Source organism: Tinamus guttatus, unplaced genomic scaffold (genome assembly GCF_059628265.1).
Source record: "Tinamus guttatus ecotype Peru unplaced genomic scaffold, ASM5962826v1 Tinamus_guttatus_pri_ptg000616l, whole genome shotgun sequence".
NCBI lineage: Eukaryota > Metazoa > Chordata > Aves > Tinamiformes > Tinamidae > Tinamus > Tinamus guttatus.
The window spans coordinates 436,542-462,196 of NW_028289150.1; positions in this window are offsets into that span (position 1 = coordinate 436,542).

Here is a 25,655-nt window from a genome sequence, read left to right on the forward strand (position 1 = left end):
AATTAGTTAGAATGCTGGCTCATTTAGCAACCGTCTTTGCATGATTTTTGCAAATAAGGAATTATATCCAGGAGAGTTGTATATATATAAGTTGTATCTGATGTTTAATAAAAGGTCCTTGGTGCATTACACTAGAGTCCATGCACATCATATGCTGCAAATGGAGCCCGACACGGGGCATGAACAGTCAGGAAGCTCACGCAGTCTGAACCCGTCAGGGCAGTCCAGGTGAACCAAGAACGGAGCAGAAAGAGCTGCAGTGTGCACCCATCATGTGAGCGGCCTGGGAACCCTGGGAGGTGGAATGTCTCAAGAGCAGAAACACAGCCTGGATGTGCTGCAGCGCATGATGTGCAAGCAGAACCGGGAAGTCTCCAGGAAACACCTAACAACTCTGTTAGAATGGATCCAGGATAAGGTACCTATCTTTCTGAAAGAAGGCCCATTTCAGCAAGAGGTGTGGGAAGATCTTGGAAATTGCCTTAAGGAGGCGATGGCAGATGGTGATGCAGCTGCAGTAAAACATGTGACCACCTGGTGGCAGATGATGCTTACCCTGAAGGCAGCGGGGGGCCCCTCCGAGTGATAAGAGTGACCAGGAAGAAACACCACCACCGTGAGCACCACCATATGAGGGGGTGGCTGACCCCCCAAGTGATGATCCGTTTGGCCTTGGCCCTGAGGGCCTGGAGGAAGAACAACAGCTTCAAGCGTGGTGGAGACCTGTGACCTTCACCCACGACCAGGTCCTCAGCACAGTCATCACTAAGGCACGGACAGTGGCGGATGTCACCATTGAGAAGGTTTACCCCATTGTAGCCCTGGAAATTAACACCAATGAATCTGTGCTTTAAACACCCACGTCCCTCTCTCCCCCCCATTCCCCGGACCACTGAATGTGGGCAAGTGTGTCTGATAAAAAATGGTAAAAAACGGCAATTGATAGATTTAGAAGCCTGTGTTTTAGTATCAGGACTGGAGTTCAAATGTGAAGATGATGCCCTTAAGGCGAGCAAAGTTTGCCTTGATACCAAGGAGGGCGTGTGTCATTTTGAGATCAATCCATAGAGTAATAATAAAACTGCATTAGCTTATGCAGGGAAAACTGCATTAGCTTATGCAGTGTGTTGTAGACCAATGTGTAAATGCTTGCTAATTAATTAATGAAATTTATGACCAGACTGTGTTTAATGACTCTAATACGTGTGCTTGCAATGTAGTTATTGTAGTTATCCTGGTGCTGTTTATTTGCGGCTGACTAAAGACGACTTTGTGGTATTAAATAGGGAATTCTTATCGATGCAAGCCACTCCGGCTGATTATTTAAATGAGATACATTATACACCCCCACGACATAAATTGTTACATTCCCTCTCTCAAACTGCATTGCAGCCAAGGATCCCATGTGTTCCTGTTCCCGTTAAAGGTGCACATACATTGTTTCTGGACGGATCAGGGAAAACACATAGAGCTCTGGTTGTATGGAGACAAACAGATTCGTTATACTGGCAATCAACTATTTTAATGTTTGAAGGATCCACACAAACTGTTGAACTATCAGCAGCCTTGCACGCCGTTGAATTGCTTTCACCTGAACCACTCAATGTTGTTGCAGATTCTGCATATGTTGTAGGTATTGCTCAACACGTTGAAGATACAATGGTAAAAGAGGTCACTAACAAACAACTTTTTCCCTTGCTACTGAAATTAGCTACGCTGCTTTAAAATCGTGTACGTTTATATTTTAAAATGAATGTACGGTTCCATACTACTCTACTAGGAGCAATAACTCAAAGAACTGCTATGGCAGACAAACTGACATCGGCAACAGTACTACCATGCAGTTTTTAGCAAGCCCAATTATCTCACAACTTCTTTCATCAAAAGGCCTCTTCCTCGTCTAAACAATTTCCTCTGTCCCAAAAGCAAGCCACGGAAATTGTCCGTGCATGCCCTAACTGTCAACATATTACACCAGTATCATCACATACAGGAGTGAACTCTTGAGGTTTACAGGCTAATGAGTTGTGGCAGAGCGATGTCACACATATATGGACATGGGGCCAACTGCATTATGTGCATGTTAGCATGGAAATCTTCTCAGGGTGTCTGGTAGCCTCTGCACATACGGGAGAAAAGGCACACGATGTGAAATGCCGCTGGTTAAGATGTTTTGCTGCTATGGGCCTTCTGAAAAGAATTAAAAATGATAATGGTCTTGCTTATGTTTCACAAACAATATCTATTTTACTACAACACTGGAGTATACAACATGTTACTGGAATATTGCATTCTGTCACTGGAAAAGCCATTATCGAATGTGTCCATGGGACTCTCAAGGCTATGACACATAAATGAAAAAGAAGGAATCCTATGGACCATGTTACTCCGCAGGAACTGTTTTTTACTCCGCAGGAACAATTTTTTGAATTGTTCTGATCATCAGTTATTTGCAACAGCAGCTGCCCAACAATTCGGGAGGGTCCCTCCATTTGTGGCTCAACCAAAGGTATGGTATAAAGAATGTGGGGAGTCGCAATGGACCAGCCCCGTAGAACTAATAACGTTAGGAAGGGGATATGGATGTGTTCTTCTTCCCACAGGTCCTCGCTGGTTACCAGCAAAAACTGTAAAGCCTTACTTGACGACAGAGGAGTCACAGCCACAGGAGAATTGCAGCCAAGCACAGGAGTCGAAAACCAATGAGCCATTGGAGTGAATCATGAATCATTTTTCAACATTTGGTGCAGTAGGGAATAGATGTGGTGATGTTTGCAATTTTATTCTGTTATGTACATTGATCTTAACCTATATATTTAATAGTTTATGCTTTTATGTGCATTGATCTCAACCTATATAACAAGTAGTTTATGCTTTTAACCTGTATGATTAATATGGATATCCAATATAGAATATTTTCGATGTTTGTATGTGTGATGAGTGAATCCTATGAGATGAGATAGTGAATACCTATAACCTTCACACAAATTTACTGCATTCATAATGGGATCCATCCCCTCCAATTGTGAATAATGGCATATGGATTTTTTTTTTAAAAAAGAAACCTTTCTCAATTATTGACTAATAGTAACCATTCTGAGGCTAATTTGACCATTCTTCACATTCAGAAGGTTATGGTATGCATTTCACATCCATGTGTGTTTTTATTAGTATCTAATCTGAGTATAACAAAGTGTAATGCTTTGTTTTGTGTAACAAGCACTAAACATAAAAAAGGGGAAGAATGTATATATGAATAAATATTATTATTAATATGAAGCATGTATATTATGAATATATATGTTTTATATATATTGACAAATATAATAATGAATGTAAAACATATATACTATGAACATATATAGTTCGTGAAAAGGAATATATATAAAGAAATACAAGCATAGAAGCATACATATATCTAATATATATATATGGGTATATATATGGATATATGAAAAAATATAATTCATATATGAAAATATGTATATATATGTGAAAATATATATGAAAGTATATTATATATATTCATATATGAAAAAATATTAATGTATGAATAGATATGAATATATATGTGAATATATACAAATAAATATAATTACTCATATACATGAAATATGCAGGCCTTGATGAGAAGACTGCAAAAGGCTGAAGCCCAAATCAGGGCAGCTTCTTTTGTCAGCGGCCTGGCTAAACAAAACAGGGGGAGCCGTGGCAGACGGTGCAGCTTGAGATGGAACAGCGCTCTCCCATGACCTTGAAGGAGCAGTGAATACTGGACCTCCCTTCGCTGTTCCCATGCAAAACTTACTTCAGGGAGTAATTGGAGATGGCACGGAGCCAGCTGATTACTGGCATCTGCAGGGCCACAAATGCATAGCTGATGGGATAATCTTGTGCATAATTAGTTAGACTGTTGGCTCCTTTAGCAACCATCTTCACGTGCTTTTTGCAAATAAGGAATTATATCCGGGACAGTACGGTGTATAAATTGTATTTGATCCTCGAAAGAAGGTCTTCGGTACATTACACTGGAGTCCATGTGCATCATATGCTGCAATTTGCCAACAACCTCCTTCTCTTCCTCCTTACATGTGTCATTTTCCCAGACACCACACTCTCATTCCCAACTCTGTAAGGGAACATGAAACTCCACTGCCTGGCATTGGAATGGATACACATTTCTACAAAAGAAACATTGTTCCTTTCTGGGTGTGGCTTCAGAGGTTCCCTTCGTGTCCAGAGAGTGATGGAACAAATGAAAGGAAGGAATGGAAGGAAGAGTAATGAAAGTAATGCGAAAAAAGTAAGAAAAAAAGAATAAGAATAAAAAAGGATACGAATAAAAAAAAGAAAAGAATAGGAAAAAAGAGAAAGAGAAAGGAAAAGGAAAAGAAGAAAAAGTAAAAGAGAAAGGAAAAGGAAAAGAAAAAGGAATAGAGAAAAAGAATGAGCAACCATAGTTCAGTATGAAAGTTTTTATAATAATCCATGACTGAATATGTGCTCGAAACTGCCATGCATCAATTTCCTTCTGGCATCCGGACTGAGGAGTGAACAGCAGCAGACGGCCACAGTGACCCAGACTCTTGTGTCCACTCAGCTGGTCAACATCGGAAGGGCCCCAAGGGCCTGGGAGGCCGTTTCACCTCTCCCGGGCTCTCCAGAGCCAGGAGCCCAGAGCCGACCAGTTCCATACGGAAGGTGAGCGTGTGATTAAGGGCCTCGAAAATCTCTCTTATGAGGAAAGACTAAGCGAGAAGATTGAGAGGGGATCTTCTCCACGTGTACAACTGGCTGAGGGGAGAATGTAAAGAGGATGGGGCAAACGTGTTCTCTGTGGTGCTGAGGGAAGGACACCTTCCCCCTGCACGTGGACACCTGGGCGGCTGCTGCACGCAGGGCCCAGCTGCACCCTGGGGACAAAGGTGCCTCTGGAAGCTGGTGCAGGGCAGAGAGCAGCTGTGGGAGACGCTCTGCCCTCGTGCGGCCCTGCAGCGCGGGGCCCTGCTCTTGGCAGCTCCTGCCTTCTCTGCGTGTCAGGGAGCTTGCAGCTTGCTTTGCTGCGCTCTGAGCCCTGCGCACAGGGAGGGCCCCTTGGCAAGGGCAGCTCCTCTGGCCCAGCGCTCACCTGCAGTGCTCAGCATGGGCCTTCCTGGAGCTCTTTGTGCTGGAAATGGCAGGCGGCTCAGGACAGGGAAAGGCTGGGAAGGGCTGTAGGCAGCGCAAGGACATGAGTGTCCCACAGTATGAGCAGAGCAAATGGGCCCTGCACAGGAAATGCCAGAGTCACTGTGGAGCTGGAGGACCTTCCTTGGTGACCTGGTCCCTGTTCCTGAGGCTGCCAAGTGTGTCCCCAAGGGGCTCGGAGAGGTCAGTCCTGCATCTCCAGACCCCATGTCCCTGGGGCACAACAGCTTCCCTTTGCCTGTGGCTTGGGCCTTATGGAGACACGTTGTGTGCGGCACCCAGAGAACTTGACACCTGCCCCGTGGTGGGGCTGGGGTTTCTTCCACTTTGGGCATCCCCACGGCCACGTGTGAATGGAAGTGCCAGAAGGAATCTTTTGCGGTCGCTCCCCTGAGCCTGGTGCACACAGGGCTCCACACAGAGATGTGCAGGGGGATGCCTTTTGGGTCTGAGCTCGCTTGGAAAAAATACGCAACATACGAACAATGATACAGGAATATATATTTAAAAAACAACAAAAAAGAATAACAATAACAACAATAATGACAACAATAACAATAACAACAACAATGAGAGTAACAACAACAATATCAAAAAAATATAAACAATATCAACAACTAAGAACTACTGTGACACTACAGAGAAAAAAATCCACAAAATAGTCTAGGGCTGGAGTCCTCATGCCCAGCGCTTCTCAGCAGCAGCCAGAGTGAAGGGGAGCTTGGTCTGCAAGGGAAAAGGAGGCGTGAGCAGGGCCGAGGAGCGGCTCAGGGGCTCCCGTGGAGCAGAGGCTCTTTGGCGGCTGCGCGGGCTCTTTGGCAGCAGCGCTGCCGTCATTGGTGCCCTGGCAGAGGCTTGGCGTGGCCAGCGCAGCCCAGAGGCCGGCAGAGGGGCTGAGGCAGCAGGTGCCCAGGCCTTGGGCGCTCCTGCGCCCTGTGCAGCTCTGCCCCGGCGCCGCGGCCCGCCAGAGCGCCCGCACACCTGGGCCAGGCTCCCGCGCGGCTGCTCCCCAAAGGCAGCGCGGAGCAGCGCCAAGGGGCCGGGCACAGCCCCAGCTCTGCCCGTGCAGCCGGCAGCAGGGACCATACCTGGGGGCTGCAGCCGGAGCTCTCCCAGTCCAAGGGCTCCTCCTGGCTGCAGCCGACCAGGCCACTGCTCCCCATCATCTAGAAGTGAGCAGGAGACCTTGGTGGGGACGGTGCGTGGGGAAACACAAGGATAAGGGCATCCAGTGGCTGCAAGGACTGTACCTGGCTGCTGCTGTAACTGAGCCACTCCATCGGCTCAGACTCATTCCCCATCAGCCCCCCATCCATCTGTGGAGCCTGTAAGACAGAAGGAAGCATTTGCAGGGCAGGTCACAGAGCTGGGTGGCTCTGGTCCCATGCTTCCTCTTGCAGCGGGAAGCAGGAAAGCAGGAAGGGGCCAGGCTGAGCCCTAGCTCTCCCTGTTCAGATGGCATAGGGGCAATACCTGGAGGTTGCAGCTTGAGTGCTCCCAATCCATGGGCTCCTCATCATTGCAGCCAACAAGACTGAGGGTGCCCGGCGTCTGGAAGAGAGCAGGAGAGCATAGGGGGATGGTCATGGTGGCAGATCTGGCTCTGTGCACCGGGCCTCGTGTCCCCTGCATGTGCGGGGCAGGCGGTGCAAAGAGCCAGGGCGCCAGGCTCAGGCAGCAGCCCCCGAGGCCTTGGCCGCTCCTGGCCCTGGCGCAGCTCTGCCCCAGCACCCAGGCCTGCCAGAGCTCCCTGCCACCTCTGCCACCGGCCCTGCGGCTGCTCTCGCAGAGCCAAGCGCCAGCCGTCCCCACGCAGCCTCTGCCTGCACGCACAGTACCTGCCCCGAACTCTCCCATTCCATCTCTTCAACGGGAGAGTTGTCCATTTTTCTTTAGTGTCCAGAGACTGCAAGAGAAAAGGAGTTGTGGTCATTTGCAATTCTGAGTGCAGGGGGGGTCTCTGTCCCAGGAGCCTCTTGGCGTCTCCATGCATGGGAGCGGTGGGGCATGGAGCAGGCACTGCTGGACCTGCCTGCAGCAGGCTCCTTGCTCCTGGCAGACCCTAGGCAGGCGGGGAGCCCAATGAAAAGTGAAGGAGCAGAGAAAAGGGCAATGTGAGAGGTGTGAGTGCCAAGTGTCGCGTGGTGGCTTTGGGGCCTCCCCTGGGAGGCATCGCGCAGGCTGCCCTGCAGCCCCGCAGCTCCCCTGCATCTTGTGGGCACCACGGGTGGCCCCTGGTGCTGCGCGGCCCTGCTGCTCACCTGGCCTTGCTGCTGCGTGGCCAGCACTGGGGCCACTGTGAGGCGCAGCCCTGGGAAGCATCCGTGTTCCCGTGGGGATAACTGCCCCTCTGGGATGTTCCAGTGCTCCGTGGGGGAAGGAGGGCAGCGGCAGGGGCCAGGGGGGCCGCCGTGAGGAAGGGTCTGCGTGTGCTGGACTCCCCCTGCACTGATGAGCCTGGCAGCAGAGAGCAGTGCGTGGCCTTGGGCTTGCTGGGTGCCAAGGAGGGCTCCTCACGCAGCCCCATGGTGCTGCTGGCGGCTGCCTGCCCAAAAGCCGGGCTGTACTTGGGGCTCTGCTTCCACCTCTGCAAGCAACCTTGAATGCCTTCATCTTTCTTCCCTGCTCCACTCCTGCCCTTACAGCCCTATTTCCTAAAGAAGATTTTGTTTTCCATGGTCGAGACGTGTTCCTTGGTAGTGCAATGAGCACGACGGGCAGTTGTGCCCAGGGCCAGGCGTGCATGTCCTCAGCAGAGCCCTTGTGAGTTGGTGGTGCCCTGGGAGCCCCTGGTGCTGCTGGGCTCCTTCTCTTGTCCTGCCGTGCACCTTGCAGGTGCCATGTGCTGTGGCTGAGAGCAGCCTTGGTGCAGCTCCTGCACTGCTGCCCCTGCCACGGCTTCCTATGGCTGCAGAGGGCAGAGCAGGCACAAATGTGCCCTCAGCAGCAGCAGGGACCTGCAGCTACTGCAGCTCTGCCCAGCACTTGGCTACAACACTCACTTGCTAATGGAGATGAATTCCTTACACTCAGGTCTGAACGGTAAAGCCAGGAGCAGATGGAGCAGGAGATCCTCCTCATGCAGGGGAAAACCCTCCAAAAGCAAGCAGCGCAATCCCTGCCACCAAAGTGCTGGAGCCCAGAGGAGCATCTTGCTGCTGGCCAACTTGCTTGCTGGCATGCCACAAGGGGCTGCTGCTGGACAGAGAATCCTCCATCCTGGTCCCCAGATCTTGGCATCACTCATTCCAACGGAAATGCTCTTGGCATCTCTGACATCACAAGCTCAGAAACAAGAACCCTGCTTATCCAGTGTCACCTTTTTCTAGCTAAAGACCAAACTTCGTAAATATATTTTAAGTGAGTGACTTTCCCAAGTATGGAAACCTGTGCTGTGCTTGCTGAAGCCAAGGCACCCTCTCCTTTGACTCTTTTGGTGCTGGGAATGCGATTGCATGCTGAGTGTTTGGGTCCAGTTTTATCTGGGGCGATGGGCCAGGGATTATAGAGCAGAGGGGATTTACCCTCCTCTCCCTCTGCCTCCCCCTTCCCCAAACACAGTCTCAGAATATGGAATTGGGATCGTGTCAAACCCTGGTTGCTTTGGTCCAACAGCAATTCAGCAGCACACAAAGAGTTAATTTATGGCATGAGAGTTTGGCCATGTGTAAAGAGGCCACTTGGCTTTTAGCGGAGGATCTCTAAGCCGTGCGCCTGTTCCTGTGCTGCTCACGGTGGCATCGGGGAGGCCGGTGCGCAGGACAGGAGCTGCTCCCTGGGGCAGTGCAGCCCCGCGGCGCAGGGGACAGGGACACTGCGCCCTGGGCACCAGTGCAGAGCAGGGGGGGGTCTTTTCTCCCCTTTGGAAGCAGCTTGGGAAACAGCCAGATACAGGGGTGGAAAGCAGGTTTGGTTGAACTTCCCAGCAAGTGAACAAACTCCCAAGAGCTGAGTGCTTAGCTCTAGGTTAGGGGATCAAGTGCAGCACGGGCAGGTACCAGGACACGTAGCCCCTCTTCCCCCGCACACCTCAGCCCCAGCCCAGCGCCCTCCTGCCAGCAGCCCGTGTGCTTGCGGTGCGCTCCGCGAGCCGCCGTGCCGGCCTCTTGTGCAAGCGCTGTGGCCTCCAGGGCCTCCGCTCCAAGGAGCCCCATCTCTATTGAAGCCATGGATGAGAAGCCCTGTGTCCCTGTCCACGTGGACGTCCATGGGAAGCCGTTGCTGTCCTTGGACAGCACAGGGACACGCTGCCCTCACCAAACAGAGTCCCCACAGGGGGCCGCAGCACCCGCTCCCCACAGCCTCTGCAAGGGGCAGTGTGGGGCTGCTGGAGCAGCGCAGCAAGGTGTGCGGCCAAACGCACCCGTCTGCCAGCCAAGGCAGGCGCCCTCGCGCAGCGCCTCTCTGCAGGAGCACCGGGGCATGGCCTGGTACCAACTGCCGCCACCATGGTCAGGCCAAGCCTGGGATGCAGCTGCCACTCGTTCCTTCCCACCCATTTCAATTGCAGGGTTTTGGTGACATTCCAGAAAAAAAATACTTTTTTGAGGAAATTGGGCTATAAGGACAGGAGTGGAGCAGGAAAGAAAGATCAAGACACTCAAGGCTGCTTGCAGGGGTGGAAGCAGAGTCCCAAGTGGAGACCGGCCTCTGGGTAGGCAGCCGCCAGCAGCACCATGGGGCTGCGTGAGGAGCCCTCCTTGGCACCCAGCAAGCCCAAGGCCACGCACTGCTCTGTGCCGCCAGGCTCAGCAGTGCCAGGGGGAGTCCAGCACACACAGACCCTTCCTCACGGCGGCCCCCCTGGCCCCTGCTACTGTCCTCCTCCCCCCACGGAGCACTGGAACATCCCAGAGGGGCAGTTATCGCCACGGGAACACGGAAGCTTCCCAGGGCTGCGCCTCACAGTGGCCCCAGTGCTGGCCACGCAGCAGCAAGGCCAGGTGAGCAGCAGGGCCGCGCAGCACCAGGGGCCACCCGTGGTGCCCACAAGATGCAGGGGAGCTGCGGGGCTGCAGGGCAGCCTGCGCGATGCCTCCCAGGGGAGGCCCCAAAGCCACCACGCGACACGGTGCTCATGGCTGCAAAAGTAAACATTTCCATTCCATTGCAGAGTCAGTAGAGTGAAAAAAATGGAAAAAGATGAAGTTGAAGAGATGGAGTGGGAGAGCTCAGTGCAGGTACTGTGCGTGCAGGCAGAGGCTGTGCGGGGACGGCTGGCGTTTGGCTCTGCAAGAGCAGCCGCAGGGCTGGTGGCAGAGGTGGCAGGGAGCTCTGGCAGGCCTGGGTGCTGGGGCAGAGCTGCACCAGGGCCAGGAGCGGTCAAGGCCTCAGGGGCTGCTGCCTGAGCCTGGCGCCCTGGCTCTGTGCACCGCCTGCCCCGCGCACGCAGGGGACACGAGGCCCCGTGCACAGAGCCCTCGCTGCCATCATGACCCTCCCCACAAGCTCTCCTGCTCTCTTCCAGACTCTAGGAGCCCAAGGCCTGGACAGCTGCAGTTGCGAGGAGCCCATCGAGTGGGAGAGCTCCAGCTGCAACATCCAGGTATTGCCCCTGCTTCTGGCAGCATCAGGAGATCTGGGGCTCATCTCGGCCCCTTCCCTCTTTACTCTTTCCGAAATCAGGAAGAGAGGTCCTAGCGACCAAGGAGCGCCAGCTCTGCGTCCTGCCCTGCAAAGGCCTCTTGCTCTCTTGCAGGCTCCATGCATGAATGGGAGCTCCACAGGGGACCATCCTGAGCCAATGGAGTGGCTCAGTTATGGCAGCAGCCAGGTACAGTCCTTGCAGCCACTGGACCCCCTTCCCCTTCCCCTTCCCCACGCACCATCCCCACCAAGGTCTCTTGCTCTCTTCCAGACCAATGGGAGCAGCAGCCTGGTCGGCTGCAACACAGAGGAGCCCATGGATTGGGAGAGCTCCGGCTGCAGCCCCCAGGTATGGTCCCTGCTGCCGGCTGCACGGGCAGAGCTGGGGCTGTGCCCGGCCCCTTGGCGCTGCTCCGCGCTGCCTTTGGGGAGCAGCCGCGCGGGAGCCTGGCCCAGGTGTGCAGGCGCTCTGGCGGGCCGCGGCGCCGGGGCAGAGCTGCACAGGGCGCAGGAGCGCCCAAGGCCTGGGCACCTGCTGCCTCAGCCCCTCTGCCGGCCTCTGGGCTGCGCTGGCCACGCCAAGCCTCTGCCAGGGCACCAATGACGGCAGCGCTGCTGCCAAAGAGCCCGTGCAGCTGCCAAAGAGCCTCTGCTCCACGGGAGCCCCCGAGCCGCTCCTCGGCCCTGCTCACGCCTCCTTTTCCCTTGCAGGCCAAGCTCCCCTTCACTCTGGCTGCTGCAAGGGAGTGCTAAGGAAGATGGAATTAGTCCATAACCTCTTTTTTATTCAGATTTTTCTTCACATAGTTTCATAATACAATTTGTTCTTGTTTATACTGTTAATATTCTTTTTAATATTATAGTTGTTAATGTAATTCTTGTTCCTGTTGTTGTTCTTTTTGTTGTTGTTGTTTAAATATATATTCCTCTATCATTGTGCACATGTTGCATGTTGTTTCCAATCAAGCTCAGGCACAAAAATCCCCACTGCAGGTGTGTGTGTGAAGTCCCAGTAATTCACACACCAGGGGCAGGGGAGCAACAGCAAAAAATTCCTTCCGGCACTTCCATTCACACATGGCCCTGGAGATGCCCAAAGGGGAAGGAGTCCCAGCCCCACCGCGGGGCAGCTCTCAACTCTCCGGGTGCCGCACACAACGCACACCAGTAAGTAGCTCAGGCCATGACCCTTATGTTGGCTGCTAACCCAGTTGCTGTTGCTCTTTTCAGTTAATAAATAAATAAAAATTACTTGTAGCTAATTGGCTCATCCATTTCTTGTTGCTGTCCTTTCTGTTTACTGACTTTTTGTATCACTATAACATGGCTTTAAAATTTGCTTCTTTGATAACTGCCTGTTGCAGATAGTTAGGGTCCGGCGGCTGGAAGATATCGCGCTGTACGGAAAGATAGGGCCCCTAATAGCCAATAGCGTTTAGTTCATGAAGTAAGCAGACGGATGTGACGTTGTAAACCTTAGCTATATAACACCTTGTTACCCATCAATAAACGCCATTTGCCGTCCACCACATTGGTGTCAGCGAGCTGATGGCCCGAGCGGCCTGGGGGTGGTCGCCGTGCCGTTCCTGAACCAGGTCACCGCGCCGCTTGAGCGGCAACAAGTGGTGCCGAAACCCGGGATCATCGCCTGGACGGGTGAACGGCGGCCGGAGCGAGTGGACCAGCCCAGCGGAGAGGACGCTACCAGAGCAACAAGGAGGATGGAAGCCCTCATGAAGGTCATATCACAATTACATAAGCATTGGGGGATTGATTGTAAGCCAAAAGATTTTACTCTCGCTGTTGCCAGGCTTTTAAAAATTAAGGTTATAGACCAGCCGGTGGATATTCTGAAGTCCCTGAAGTGTGTCCCTAAAGTGTGGGACAAATGTACTAAGGTGTTAGCCGAGGAGACGATATCTTCGGGTTGTGGGAAAAACCTTAATGCTTGGGGAAAAGTTGTACAGGCGTTGCAGAAAGCTATAAAAGAGCAGGAGACCTGGGTGGCGGTAAGGGACTGTTTGTTGGCCACCCCGAAAATGGGAGTCGGGGCAACCGCACAGACTTTGCACCCCCCAGATGATGGTGATTCTGCTGAGCCTAAAGATCTGCAAGAGGGCGATACATCCCCTCCATCCCCGAACCCCGTCCCGCTTACAGAGGAGCAAAAACAGCCAAAATCTGTTTGGGGCGAGCTAGCCAAGGAAGCTAGGAACATTGAAAAGAAGTCAGAGCTTGGGGACGTCTGGGCCAGGCCACCACCCTATGCCCCCCAAAATGGTGCTGAGCCCCAAGGGGAAGGTCGGGGTGAGGATGCTCCCAGCGGGAACAGACGGGAACCGTTAGATAAACAAGAGAGGAGGACAACAAGGAGGAGAAAGGTGGTGGGGGTGACCGGCCAGGTGAGGGAGGCCCGAGTGAGGCGCTGAGAACCGATCAGAGCGGCCATTTCACAAAACGCCTCTGTGAGTAGGAGGCGGGGCGAGCCAAGGAGGGGGGAACAGCCCGCCCGCAACGGAAGTGGGCGGGACAGAAGTAGGCGGGGCCGGAGCCCAACGAGAAAGTACCGGAGCCCGGAAGTGACCAGTCAGTCGAGTTCCGACTCCGGATCAGACACTAGTCTGGACGAGTGGGTCACAACTGATTCAAACTTAAGGGAGGAGGAAATGAAGGTAAACAGAGCTAAGAGCCAAAATATTCCCATCCGAATTAAAGAAAAACCGCGAAGGGGAGAAACCCCTCTCACGGACTGGAAGGAAATAAAGATCGCATGTGCCGAGTGGGCCCCATCGGCCGCGCTAGCGTTCCCGGTCCGGGTGACGGAGGGGGGACAGAGGGTCCACTCGCCGATAAAATCTAAGGGTGTACAACCGATTGTTAAAGCAATTGCAGATAAAGGGATTAATTCTACCATGGTCTCGACCCTCATAGATGGTATCTTCGGGGGGGGACGATCTGCTCCCGTTCGATATAAAACAAACTTGTAGGCAGAACTTTGATGGAGCAGGGATGATCGTTTTCAAACAAGAATGGGAAGACAACTGTACAAAGTGTTTAGCCCAAGTAACTGGGGCAGATCATCCATTACACGGCTCCAGCCTGCAGCGGTTAATGGGTGCAGATCCAACAATGATCACCCCCCAGGCGCAGGCCCATGGCCTGCGGGCCCATGAAGTTACGACAACTACTCGTGCGGCCAGAGAAGCCATTCGCACAGCCTGTAGAGTTGTTGCCAGACCATCGCCATGGTCCTCAATAAAGCAAAGTGAAAGTGAGAGCTTTACACAATTTGTAGATCGTCTCCAAGCAGCGGTCGACTCTTCGTCCCTGCCCACGGAGGCAAAAGGCCCGGTCGTAGCAGGATGTTTACGCCAACAATGCAATTCGGCAACCAAAGAAATCCTGCGATCATTGCCGGCGGGGTCAAGTATCGCAGACATGATTAAGCACGTTGCAAAGGAAGAGCATCTGACCCCAATTCAGGTGGCTGTTCACGCCGCAATAGCCAACGTAATGGCAGGTTCTAAATGTGGCCAGGGCGGCCACGTTGCAGTAAACTGCCCTTGGCTGGGGGACTCGCTGGCAGCGCTCCCCCCATGCCGAGATCGACCCAAAGGTCACTGTCAGGAAAGATGGCAGAGTCAAGTGGTGCCCGCTTAAGTCTGTTAAACCAGACCTTCAAATTAAAACTAATGAAAATTGTGAGTTTCTGTTCACAGGACCGGATCATAGGACGCCCTGGTGACAGGCGTCCCGCCCGAGCCTGTGAGTTCCACGCCGACCGAATCCAGAACACAACAAAACAGCCTCTGCAAGAGGGGGCCGCGATGCCTTTGCGTTATCTTAATTTTGGAGCTTGTCACTATAGGACAAATAGAGTCACATCAGCCCTTTAAATGGGTACTTGAACAGATCGAACAATCTCGAGTAATTAGTACAAAAATAACTACAGGGTGACCAATTTTCAGTGCCATGCTTTGCCAACCAACACCCATTGAACCCTGTTCCAAACGCAGCTGGTACAAAAATTGTTTCACCGTTTCAGTGTGGTTAACCACCCTGATACCCACCTTGATAGGGCCGATCACAGTGATCATGATGACACTGATCTTTGGACCTTGTATATTGAATAAGCTCATGCCGTTTGTCAAGAGTCAGCTAGAGAAGGTTAACATCATGTTAGTGGAATGTTGACAACGGCTTTAAGAATATATCCACTCAGTATTATCCCCAAGTCATCCCAAGGTACACCCTATTCCTATACCGCGGTATTACCTGTCATCCCCTACCTTCTACACTTTGTGCCTTATGTTTTTATGTCAAGTTTATGATATATAATTTTAAGATTGTTATAAACTATAAGAATAGAATAATATAATAATAAGAATAAGTAAGAGTAATATAATAATAAGAGTAAGTAATAAGGATAAGGTAATAATGACAATAAGTAAGAGTAAGATAATAATTAGAATAATTGATCACAATAAGATCATAATAAGATAGTAATAAGAATAAGATAATGAGAATAAGTAATTAGAATAAGATAAGAATATGTAAGAATAAGATATTTTAGCTAGTTTTGTTATGCATAGGGAGGGGAGAAATGTTGCAGATAGTTAGGGTCCGGCGGCCGGAAGATACCGCGCTGTATGGAAAGGTAGGGCCCCTAATAGCCAATAGTGTTAGTTTATGATGTAAGCAGACGGATGTGACGTTGTAACCCTTAGCTATATAACACCTTGTTACCCATCAATAAACGCCATTTGCCGTCCACCACACTGGTGTTAGCGAGCTGATGGCCCGAGCGGCCTGGGGGTGGTCGCCGTGCCGTTCCTGAACCAGGTCGCCGCGCCGCTTTGAACGGCAACAACACAGGTCCTCGCTGGTTACCAGCAAAAACTGTAAAGCCTTACTTGACGACAGAGGAGTCACAGCCACAGGAGAATTGCAGCCAAGCACAGGAGTCGAAAACCAATGAGCCATTGGAGTGAATCATGAATCATTTTTCAACATTTGGTGCAGTAGGGAATAGATGTGGTGATGTTTGCAATTTTATTCTGCTATGTACATTGATCTTAACCTATATAATTAATAGTTTATGCTTTTCTGTGCATTGATCTCAACCTATATAATTAGTAGTTTATGCTTTTAACCTATATGATTAATATGGATATCCAATATAGAATATTATGGATGTTTTTATATGTGATGAGTGAATCCTATGAGATGAGATAGTGAATACCTATAACCTTCACACAAATTTACTGCATTCATAATGGGATCCATCCCCTCTAATTGACAATAATGGCATATGGATTTTTTTTTTTAAAAAAGAAACCTTTCTCAATTATTGACTAATAGCAACCATTCTGAGGCTAATTAGACCATTCTTCACAGTCAGAAGGTTATGGTATGCATTTCACATCCATGTGTGTTTTTATTAGTATCTAATCTGAGTATCACAAAGTGTAATGCTTTGTTTTGTGTAACAAGCACTAATCATAAAAAAGGGGAAGAATGTATATATGAATAAATAATAAATATTCTTATTAATATGAAGCATGTATATTATGAATATATATGTTTTATATATATTGACAAATATAATAATTACTGTAAAACATATATACTATGAACATATATAGTTCATGAATATGAATATATATAAATAAATACAAGCATAGAAGCATACATATAATATATATATTTGGGTATGTATATGGATATATGAAAAATATAATTCATATATGAAAATATATATATGAGAAAATGTATATGAAAGTATATGAAATATATTTATTCATATATGAAAAAATTATTCATGTATGAATAGATATGAATATATATATGAATATATATGAAGAAATATAATTACTCATATACATGAAATATGCAGGCCTAGATGAGAAGAGCGAAAAAGCCTGAAGCCCAAATCAGGGCAGCTCCTTTTGTCAGCGGCCTGGCTAAACAAAACAGGGGGAGCCGTGGCAGACGGTGCAGCTTGAGATGGAGCAGCGCTCTCCCATGACCTTGAAGGACCAGTGAATACTGGACCTCCCTTCGCTGTTCCCATGCAAAACTTACTGCAGGGAGTAATTGGAGATGGCACGGAGCCAGCTGATTACTGGCATCTGCAAGGCCACAAATGCATAGGTGATGGGATCACCTTGTGTGTAATCAGTTAGACTGTTGGCTCATTTAGCAACCATCTTCACGTGCTTTTTTCAAATAAGGAATTATATCCAGGACGGTACAGTATATAAATTGTATTTGATGCTCAAGAGAAGGTCTTTGGTACATTACACAGCAGTCCGTGTGCATCATATGCTGCAATCTGCCAACAACATCCTCTTCCTCCTTACATGTCTGGTTTTGCCAGATACCACACTCTCATTCCCAACCTCGTTAAGGGAGCATGAAACTCCACTGCCTGGCACTGGAATGGATAGTCATTTCTACAAAAGAAACATTGTTCCTTTCTGGGTGTGACTTCAAAGGAATGGAAGGAAGAGTGATGGAAGTAATGGGAAAAAAGGAAGAAAAACAGAATAATAATAAAAAAGGATACAAATAAAAAAAGAAAAGAATAGGAAAAAGAGAAAAAGAAAGGAAAAGAGAATGGAAAATAGAAAGGAAAAGAGATCGAGAACAAGAAAGAGAAAGAGAGAGAGAAAGAGAAAGAGAAAGAGAAGGAGAAGGAGAAAGAGAAAGAGAAAGAAAAGGAAAAGAAGAAAAAGAGAAAGGAAAAGCAAGAGAAAAAGAAAAAGAAATAGAGAAAAAGAATGAGCAACCATAGTTAAATATGAGAGTTTTTATAATAATCTATGACCGAATATGTGCTCAAAACTGCCATGCATCAATTTCCTCCTGGCATCCAGACTGAAGAGTGAACAGCAGCAGATGGCCACAGTGACCCAGACTCTTGTGTCCACACAGCTGGTCAACATCGGAAGGGCCCCAAGGGCCTGGGAGGCCGTTTCACCTCTCCCGGGCTCTCCAGAGCCAGGAGCCCAGAGCCGAACAGTTCCAAATGGAAGGTGACCGTGTGATTAAGGGCCTCGAAAATCTCTCTTATGAGGAAAGACTAAGCGAGAAGATTGAGAGGGGATCTTCTCCACATGTACAACTGGCTGAGGAGAGAATGTAAAGAGGATGGGGCCAACGTGTTCTCTGTGGTGCTGAGGGAAGGACACCTTCCCCCTGCATGTGGACACCTGGGCGGCTGCTGCACGCAGGGCCCAGCTGCACCCTGGGGACAAAGGTGCCTCTGGAAGCTGGTGCAGGGCAGAGAGCAGCTGTGGGAGACGCTCTGCCCTCGTGCGGCCCTGCAGCGCGGGGCCCTGCTCTTGGCAGCTCCTGCCTTCTCTGCGTGGCAGGGAGCTTGCAGCTTGCTTTGCTGCGCTCTGAGCCCTGCGCACAGGGAGGGCCCCTTGGCAAGGGCAGCTCCTCTGGCCCAGCGCTCACATGCAGTGCTCAGCATGGGCCTTCCTGGAGCTCTTTGTGCTGGAAATGGCAGGCAGCTCAGGCCACGGAAAGGCTGGGAAAGGCTGTAGGCAGCGCAAGGACACGAGTGTCCCACAGTATGAGCAGAGCAAATGGGCCCTGCACAGGAAATGCCAGAGTCACTGTGGAGCTGGAGGACCTTCCTTGGTGACCTGGTCCCTGTTCCTCGAGCTGCCAAGTGTGTCCCCCAGGGGCTCGGAGAGGTCGACCCTGCATCTCCAGACCCCATGTCCCTGGGGCACAACAGCTTCCCTTTGCCTGTGGCTTGGGCCTTATGGAGACACGTTGTGTGCGGCACCTGGAGAACTTGACACCTGCCCCGTGGTGGGGCTGAGGCTTCTTTCCCTTTGCACATCCCCAGGGCCACATGTGAATGGAAGTCCAGGAAGGAATTTATTGCTGTTGCTCCCGTGCCCCTGGTGCACACAGGGCTCCACACACAGACCTGCGGTGGGGATGGTTTTTTGTGCCTGAGCTCGCTTGGAAAAAACAGGCAACATATGAGCAATGATACAGGAATATATATTTAAACAAGAACAAGAAAGAATAACAAAAACAACAATAACGACAACAATATCATTAACAGTAACAACAACAATACCAAAAACAATATAAACAATATCAACAACAACCAAAAACTACTGTGACGCTACATAGAAAAAAATCCACAAAAGAGTCCAGGGCCGGAGTCCTCATGCCCAGCGCTTCCAGGCAGCAGCCAGAGTGAAGGGGAGCTTGGTCTGCAAGGGAAAAGGAGGCATCAGCAGGGCTAAGGAGCGGCTCGGGGGCTCCCGTGGAGCAGAGGCTCTTTGGCGGCTGCGCGGGCTCTTTGGCAGCAGCGCTGCCGTCATTGGTGCCTTGGCAGAGGCTCGGCGTGGCCAGCGCAGCCCAGAGGCCGGCAGAGGGGCTGAGGCAGCAGGTGCCCAGGCCTTGGGCGCTCCTGCGCCCTGTGCAGCTCTGCCCCGGCGCCGCGGCCCGCCAGAGCGCCCGCACACCTGGGCCAGGCTCCCGCGCGGCTGCTCCCCAAAGGCAGCGCGGAGCAGCGCCAAGGGGCCGGGCACAGCCCCAGCTCTGCCCGTGCAGCTGGCAGCAGGGACCATACCTGGGGGCTGCAGCCGGAGCTCTCCCAGTCCATGGGCTCCTCTGTGCTGCAGCTGCCCAGGCCACTGCTCCCCACCATCTGGAAGAGAGCAGGAGACCTTGGTGGGGACAGTGCATGGAGAGGAGGAAGGATAAGGGCATCCAGTGGCTGCGGGGGCTGTACCTGGCTGCTGCCAGAACTGAGCCACTCCATGGGCTCTGCTTCATTCAGTGCAGGACCCCCAGCTGTGTGCAGAGCCTGCGAGAGAGAAGGAAGAGTTTGCAGAACAGGTGCCAGAGCAAAGTAAGGTCTGGCCCCAGGGTCTGTCTTCCTGCAGCGGGAAACGGGAAAGCAGGAACGGGCAAGAACCCGCTCCAGGTCTCCTCGGGTAGCCAAGGCAATACCTGGAGGCTGCAGGTCGAACTCTCCCATTCCATGGGCTCCTCGACGCTGCAGCCATCCAGGCTCCAGGTGCCAGGAGGCTGGAAGAGAGCAGGAGAGCTTGTGGGGACGTCATGGTGGCAGATGTGGCTCTGTGCATGAGGACTCGTGTCCCCTGTGTGCGCAGGGCAGGCGGTGCACAGAGCCAGGGCGCCAGGCTCAGGCAGCAGCCCCCGAGGCCTTGGCCGCTCCTGGCCCTGGCGCAGCTCTGCCCCAGCACCCAGGCCTGCCAGAGCTCCCTGCCACCTCTGCCACCAGCCCTGCGGCTGCTCTCGCAGAGCCAAACGCCAGCCGTCCCCACGCAGCCTCTGCCTGCACGCACAGTACCTGCACTGAGCTCTCCCAATCCATGTCCTCAACTTCAGTGTTAGCCATTTTCTTTCACTCTCCTGAGTCTGCAACGGAATGGAATTGTTTACATTTGCAGCCATAAGCACCAAGTGTCGCGCCGTGGCTTTCTGTCCTCCCCTGGGAGGCATCGCGCAGGCTGCCCTGCAGCCCCGCAGCTCCCCTGCATCTTGTGGGCACCACGGGTGGCCCCTGGTGCTGCGCGGCCCTGCTGCTCACCTGGCCTTGCTGCTGCGTGGCCAGCACTGGGGCCACTGTGAGGCGCAGCCCTGGGAAGCATCCGTGTTCCCGTGGTGATAACTGCCCCTCTGGGATGTTCCACTGCTGCGTGGGGGGAGGAGGGCAGCGGCAGGGGCCAGGGGGGCTGCCGTGAGGAAGGGTCTGCGTGTGCTGGACTCCCCCTGGCACTGCTGAACCTGGCAGCAGAGAGCAGTGCATGGCCTTGGGCTTGCTGGGTGTCAAGGAGGGCTCCTCACGCAAGCCCATGGTGCTGCTGGCGGCTGCCTGCCCAGAGGTCGGGCTCCACTTGGGGCTCTTCTTCCACCCCTGCAAGCAGCCTTGAATACCTTGATCTTTCTTCCCTGCTCCACTCCCCTTACAGCCCGATAGACCCAAGGAAGTTTTGTTTTCCATGGTCAAGATGTGTTCCTTGGTAGCACAATGAGTGCAAAGGGCAGTTGTGCCACAGAGCCAGGTGTGCATGTCCTCAGCAGAGCCCTTGTGAGTTGGTGGTGGCCTGGGAGCCCCTGGTGCTGCTGGGCTCCTTCTCTTGTCCTGCCATGCACCTTGCAGGTGCCATGTGCTGTGGCTGAGAGCAGCCTTGGTGCAGCTCCTGCACTGCTGCCCCTGCCACGGCTTCCTAGGGCTGCAGAGGGCAGAGCAGGCACAAATGTGCCCTCAGCAGCAGCAGGGACCTGCAGCTGCTGCAGCTCTGCCCAGCACAGGGCTACAGTTGTCACTTGCTAACAGAGGTGAATTCCCATCTCTTGGGTAAGAATGGGAATTCCAGGGCAGATGGAGCAGAGATCTCCCCGGTGCTGTCAGGTGTTTACCTTGCACAGAGGAAAACCCTCCAAAAGCAAGCAGCCCAAGCCCCGCCACCAAAGTGCTGTAGCCGAGCGGAGCATCTTGCTGCTGGTCAAGCTTGCTTGCTGGCATGCCGCAGTGCCCCTGCGAGGCAGAGCGCAGCTGCTGGGAAGGGGCTGGTGCCAGAGGTGCGCGGAGGGCTCTGGGTGGCTCCCAAGCAGCCGCAGGGCTGGTGGCACGGGGAATTGCCGGCAGGCATTTGTCTGCTGCCCTGGGAATGCTGGAGGGGAAGTGTGAAGCAGAGCAGTGTTCCCTGCAGGGAGGTGCGAGCAGAGGGCTGGGCAGCCAGCTCAGCCCCGTGGCTGTGAGGGCAAGTGCTGGGAGCCCCCTTGCCTGCGCGCGTGACGCCTGCAGAGCCCAGGCGTGCGCAGTGCTCCCATCGGCAGGAAAGGCGCTGGGAAGCCCTTGCCCAATGCAGGTTGCTTGCAGAGAAGCTGCGGCTCCTTGCCCCTCGACCTGGACACACAGGCCCTTGCAAGCAATGTGTTTATTCTGTGCCCAGCTACTGCCCTCTCTCAGCACTTGTGTTGCCCTGGCGTGTTTGTCAGCAGCTTTACATATGTGTGTCTCCACTGAGTCCCTTTCTGGGAAGTGGTGTTTGCAGAGTGGTGTTTGCAGTGGTGCAGCATTGAGTGGTAAGAGTGGAGAAGGGAGTTAATACTATTTATTAATTGCAATCAATATGTAAAGAAATCGTTCTTGTCCCCATCTAGGTGCATGCCTAGCTAAGAGACATTAGCTATCATCTTAATATGTAAGAAATCGTTACAGGTTTTATCGATATATACAGGGTTTTTAACGAGGTTGTACAAGTGGAAATGAGTGGCAAGGATATAGCAAGTGTAGGAGAACACTTAAAGGAAGGGGAAGAAGGGAAGGCATGGGAAAATTACTAGAAGCATAGGGAAAGGTGCAAAAGTGCAGCAAATGAGCGCAAGAGTTGGAAAATAATAGATGTAAGCATTGGAAAAAGATTGAAATGGTGGGAAAAAGTGCAAAAGCATTGGAGAAGTGCCCAGATCATGGAAAATAAGGAAAAACGTGGGTAAGGAATGATAGTGTAGGAATATGGTGAAAAGTGCGGGAATGGTTACAAAAGTGGAAAAAGAGTGAAGTGATGGGAAAAAAAGGAAAGTGCAAAAAGAACACAGAGCTCGGTAATATTGAGAAAGCATGGGAAAAGAAGGAGAGGTTGGGGAAAAGACAAAAGGGTAGGAAAATCTTCACAAGTGTGGGAAAATGGTCACAAACATGGGAGGGAATGTTTGTGAAAGAGAAGGAAAAAAAGTGAAAGCATGGCAAAATTATCAAAGTAGAGGAAAATGTGGGAAAAACGTGGGAAGAAGTGACAAAGTGTAAGAATACCAGTAAAAATTAATCTGTGGGGAAAACCTCCAAAGCAGGAGAAAAACAGACCGTGTGTGAAGCCTTGTGGAAGTGTCCAGGGTCCCCCACACCTCCAGCGTGCCCTTGCCCTCAGAAGGCGTCTGCCCCCAGGGAGGAGGGACGCTCTTGCCTTCTTGTCACCGCCAGGTGCCTGCAATGTGCCCCTGCTCTGCTGCCTGTTGCTGAGGGTCCCCAAGGCAGCCCCAATCTCTGCAGACCCCTCTCCTACCATGGAGCAGGCCTGCCTGCGCGGTGCCTGGAGACCCCAGCAAGGCTGCACTTAGAGGTGAAGGTGTCACTGTCCTCGGTGAAAGTCTGATTGGGGCCAAGGGCAGGAAACGACAAGAGACAATAAGGACAAGCAGCAGCAAAGGGAATTTCAAGAGAGTTTAAGGACAAACAAATAATAATTTTTGTAGCTGAGCAGCACTGGGACAGGAGCCAGGAGATTTTCCTGGTGAAACCACCTACCAACCTGATATAAGAGTAAAGTTAGCCCTTCCCAGAGCAACCTGGTTGCCTCCTGCCTCAAGAGGAAAGCCTGTGTGCAAAAGGACAAAGCAGGGGATTCTGTAAACTCTCACTTTAGCAAGGGCATTGAAAAGGTTTCTCATAGTCTCCTAGTCAATTTGGTGAACTGATCTGCAGAGGATCAGTGGACCATAAGGGGGGTGGATGGAGTATCAGGCTCACTGAGAACAGTGATCAGCAGTGCAGTGCTGCCAAGCGGCAGCTGGCTATTAGTGGCATCCCTCAGTGATCAGCATGTGGGTCAGGACTGCTTCATCATAACATCATAACATCAAGTTAGTGAAGAAGTCCCTGTATCTGGTCAGCCTGTGATTTGACAGCCTGAGGTCACCTTTAGCCCATTTCCTCTTCATATCCTCTAGGGGTGTGAAGGGTTTCTGGGGAGGGAGTGATAGAAGGTGTTAAGGGTGCAGCGACTAGCGCAGAGACCTTGGGGTGATGTGTCTCTCCCATTTCTGAAGCACGCTTGAATGTACATAAGGAGGACTTGGCCTAAGGTGTTGCCGCTCAAGCGGCGTGGCGACCTGGTTCAGGAACGGCACGGCGACCACCCCCAGGCCGCTCGGGCCATCAGCTCGCTAACACCAGTGTGGTGGACGGCAAATGGCGTTTATTGATGGGTAGCAAGGTGTTATATAGCTAAGGTTTACAACGTCACATCCGTCTGCTTACATCATAAACTAACACTATTGGCTATTAGGGGCTCTACCTTTCCGTACAGCACGATATCTTCCGGCCGCCAGACCCTAACTATCTGCAACATTTCTCCCCTCCCTATGCATAACAAAACTAGCTAAAATATCTTATTCTTACATATTCTTATCTTATTCTAATTACTTATTCTCATTATTATCTTATTCTTATTACTATCTTATTATTATCTTATTGTGATCAATTATTCTAATTATTATCTTACTCTTACTTATTGTCATTATTACCTTATCCTTATTACTTACTCTTATTATTATATTACTCTTACTTATTCTTATTATTATATTATTCTATTCTTATAGTTTACAACAATCTTAAAATTATATATCATAAACTTGACATAAAAACATAAGGCACAAAGAAAAAGGCACGTAGAAGGTAGGGGATGACAGGTAATACCGCGGTATAGGAATAGGGTGTACCTTGGCATAACTTGGGGATAATACTGAGTGGATATATTCTTAAAGCCGTTGTCAACATTCCACTAACATGATGTTAACCTTCTCTAGCCGACTCTTGACAAACGGCATGAGCTTATTCAATATACAGGGTCCAAAGATCAGTGTCATCATGATCATTGTGATCGGCCCTATCAAGGTGGATATGAGGGTGGTTAACCACGGCGAACCGGTGAACCAATTTTCGTACCAGCTACGTTTGGAACAGGGTTCAATGGGTGCTGGTTGGCAAGGCGTAGCACTGAAAATTGGTGACCCTGTAGTTACTTTTGTACTAATTACTCGAGATTGTTCGATCTGTTCAAGTACCCATTTAAAGGGCTGATGTGACTCTACTTGTCCTATAGTGACAAGCTGCAAAATTAAGATAACGCAAAGGCATCGCGGCCCCCTCTTGCGAAGGCTGTTTTGTTGTTTTCTGGATTCGGTCGGCGTGGAACTCACAGGCTCGGGCGGGACGCCTGTCACCGGGGCGTCCGATGATCCGGTCCTGTGAACAGAAATTCACAATTTTCATTAGTTTTATTTTGAAAGTCTGGTTTAACAGACTTAAGCGGGCACCACTTGACTCTGCCATCTTTCCTGACAGTGACCTTTGGGTCGATCTTGGCATGGGGGGAGCGCTGCCAGCGAGTCCCCCAGCCAAGGGCAGTTTACTGCAACGTGGCCGGCCTGGCCACATTTAGAACCTGCCATTACGTTGGCTATTGCGGCGTGAAAAGCCACCTGAATTGGGGTCAGATGCTCTTCCTTTGCAACATGCTTAATCATGTCTGCGATACTTGACCCCGCCGGCAATGATCGCAGGATTTCTTTGGTTGCCGAATTGCATTGTTGGCGTAAACATCCTGCTACGACCGGGCCTTTTGCCTCCGTGGGCAGGGACGAAGAGTCGACCGCTGCTTGGAGACGATCTACAAATTGTGTAAAGCTCTCACTTTCACTTTGCTTTATTGAGGACCATGGCGATGGTCTGGCAACAACTCTACAGGCTGTGCGAATGGCTTCTCTGGCCGCACGAGTAGTTGTCGTAACTTCATGGGCCCACAGGCCATGGGCCTGCGCCTGGGGGGTGATCATTGTTGGATCTGCACCCATTAACCGCTGCAGGCTGGAGCCGTGTAATGGATGATCTGCCCCAGTTACTTGGGCTAAACACTTCGTACAGTTGTCTTCCCATTCTTGTTTGAAAACGATCATCCCTGCTCCATCAAAGATTAGCCTACAAGTTTGTTTTATATCGAACGGGAGCAGATCGTCCCCCCCGAAGATACCATCTATGAGGGTTGAGACCATGGCAGAATTAATCCCTTTATCTGCAATTGCTTTAACAATCG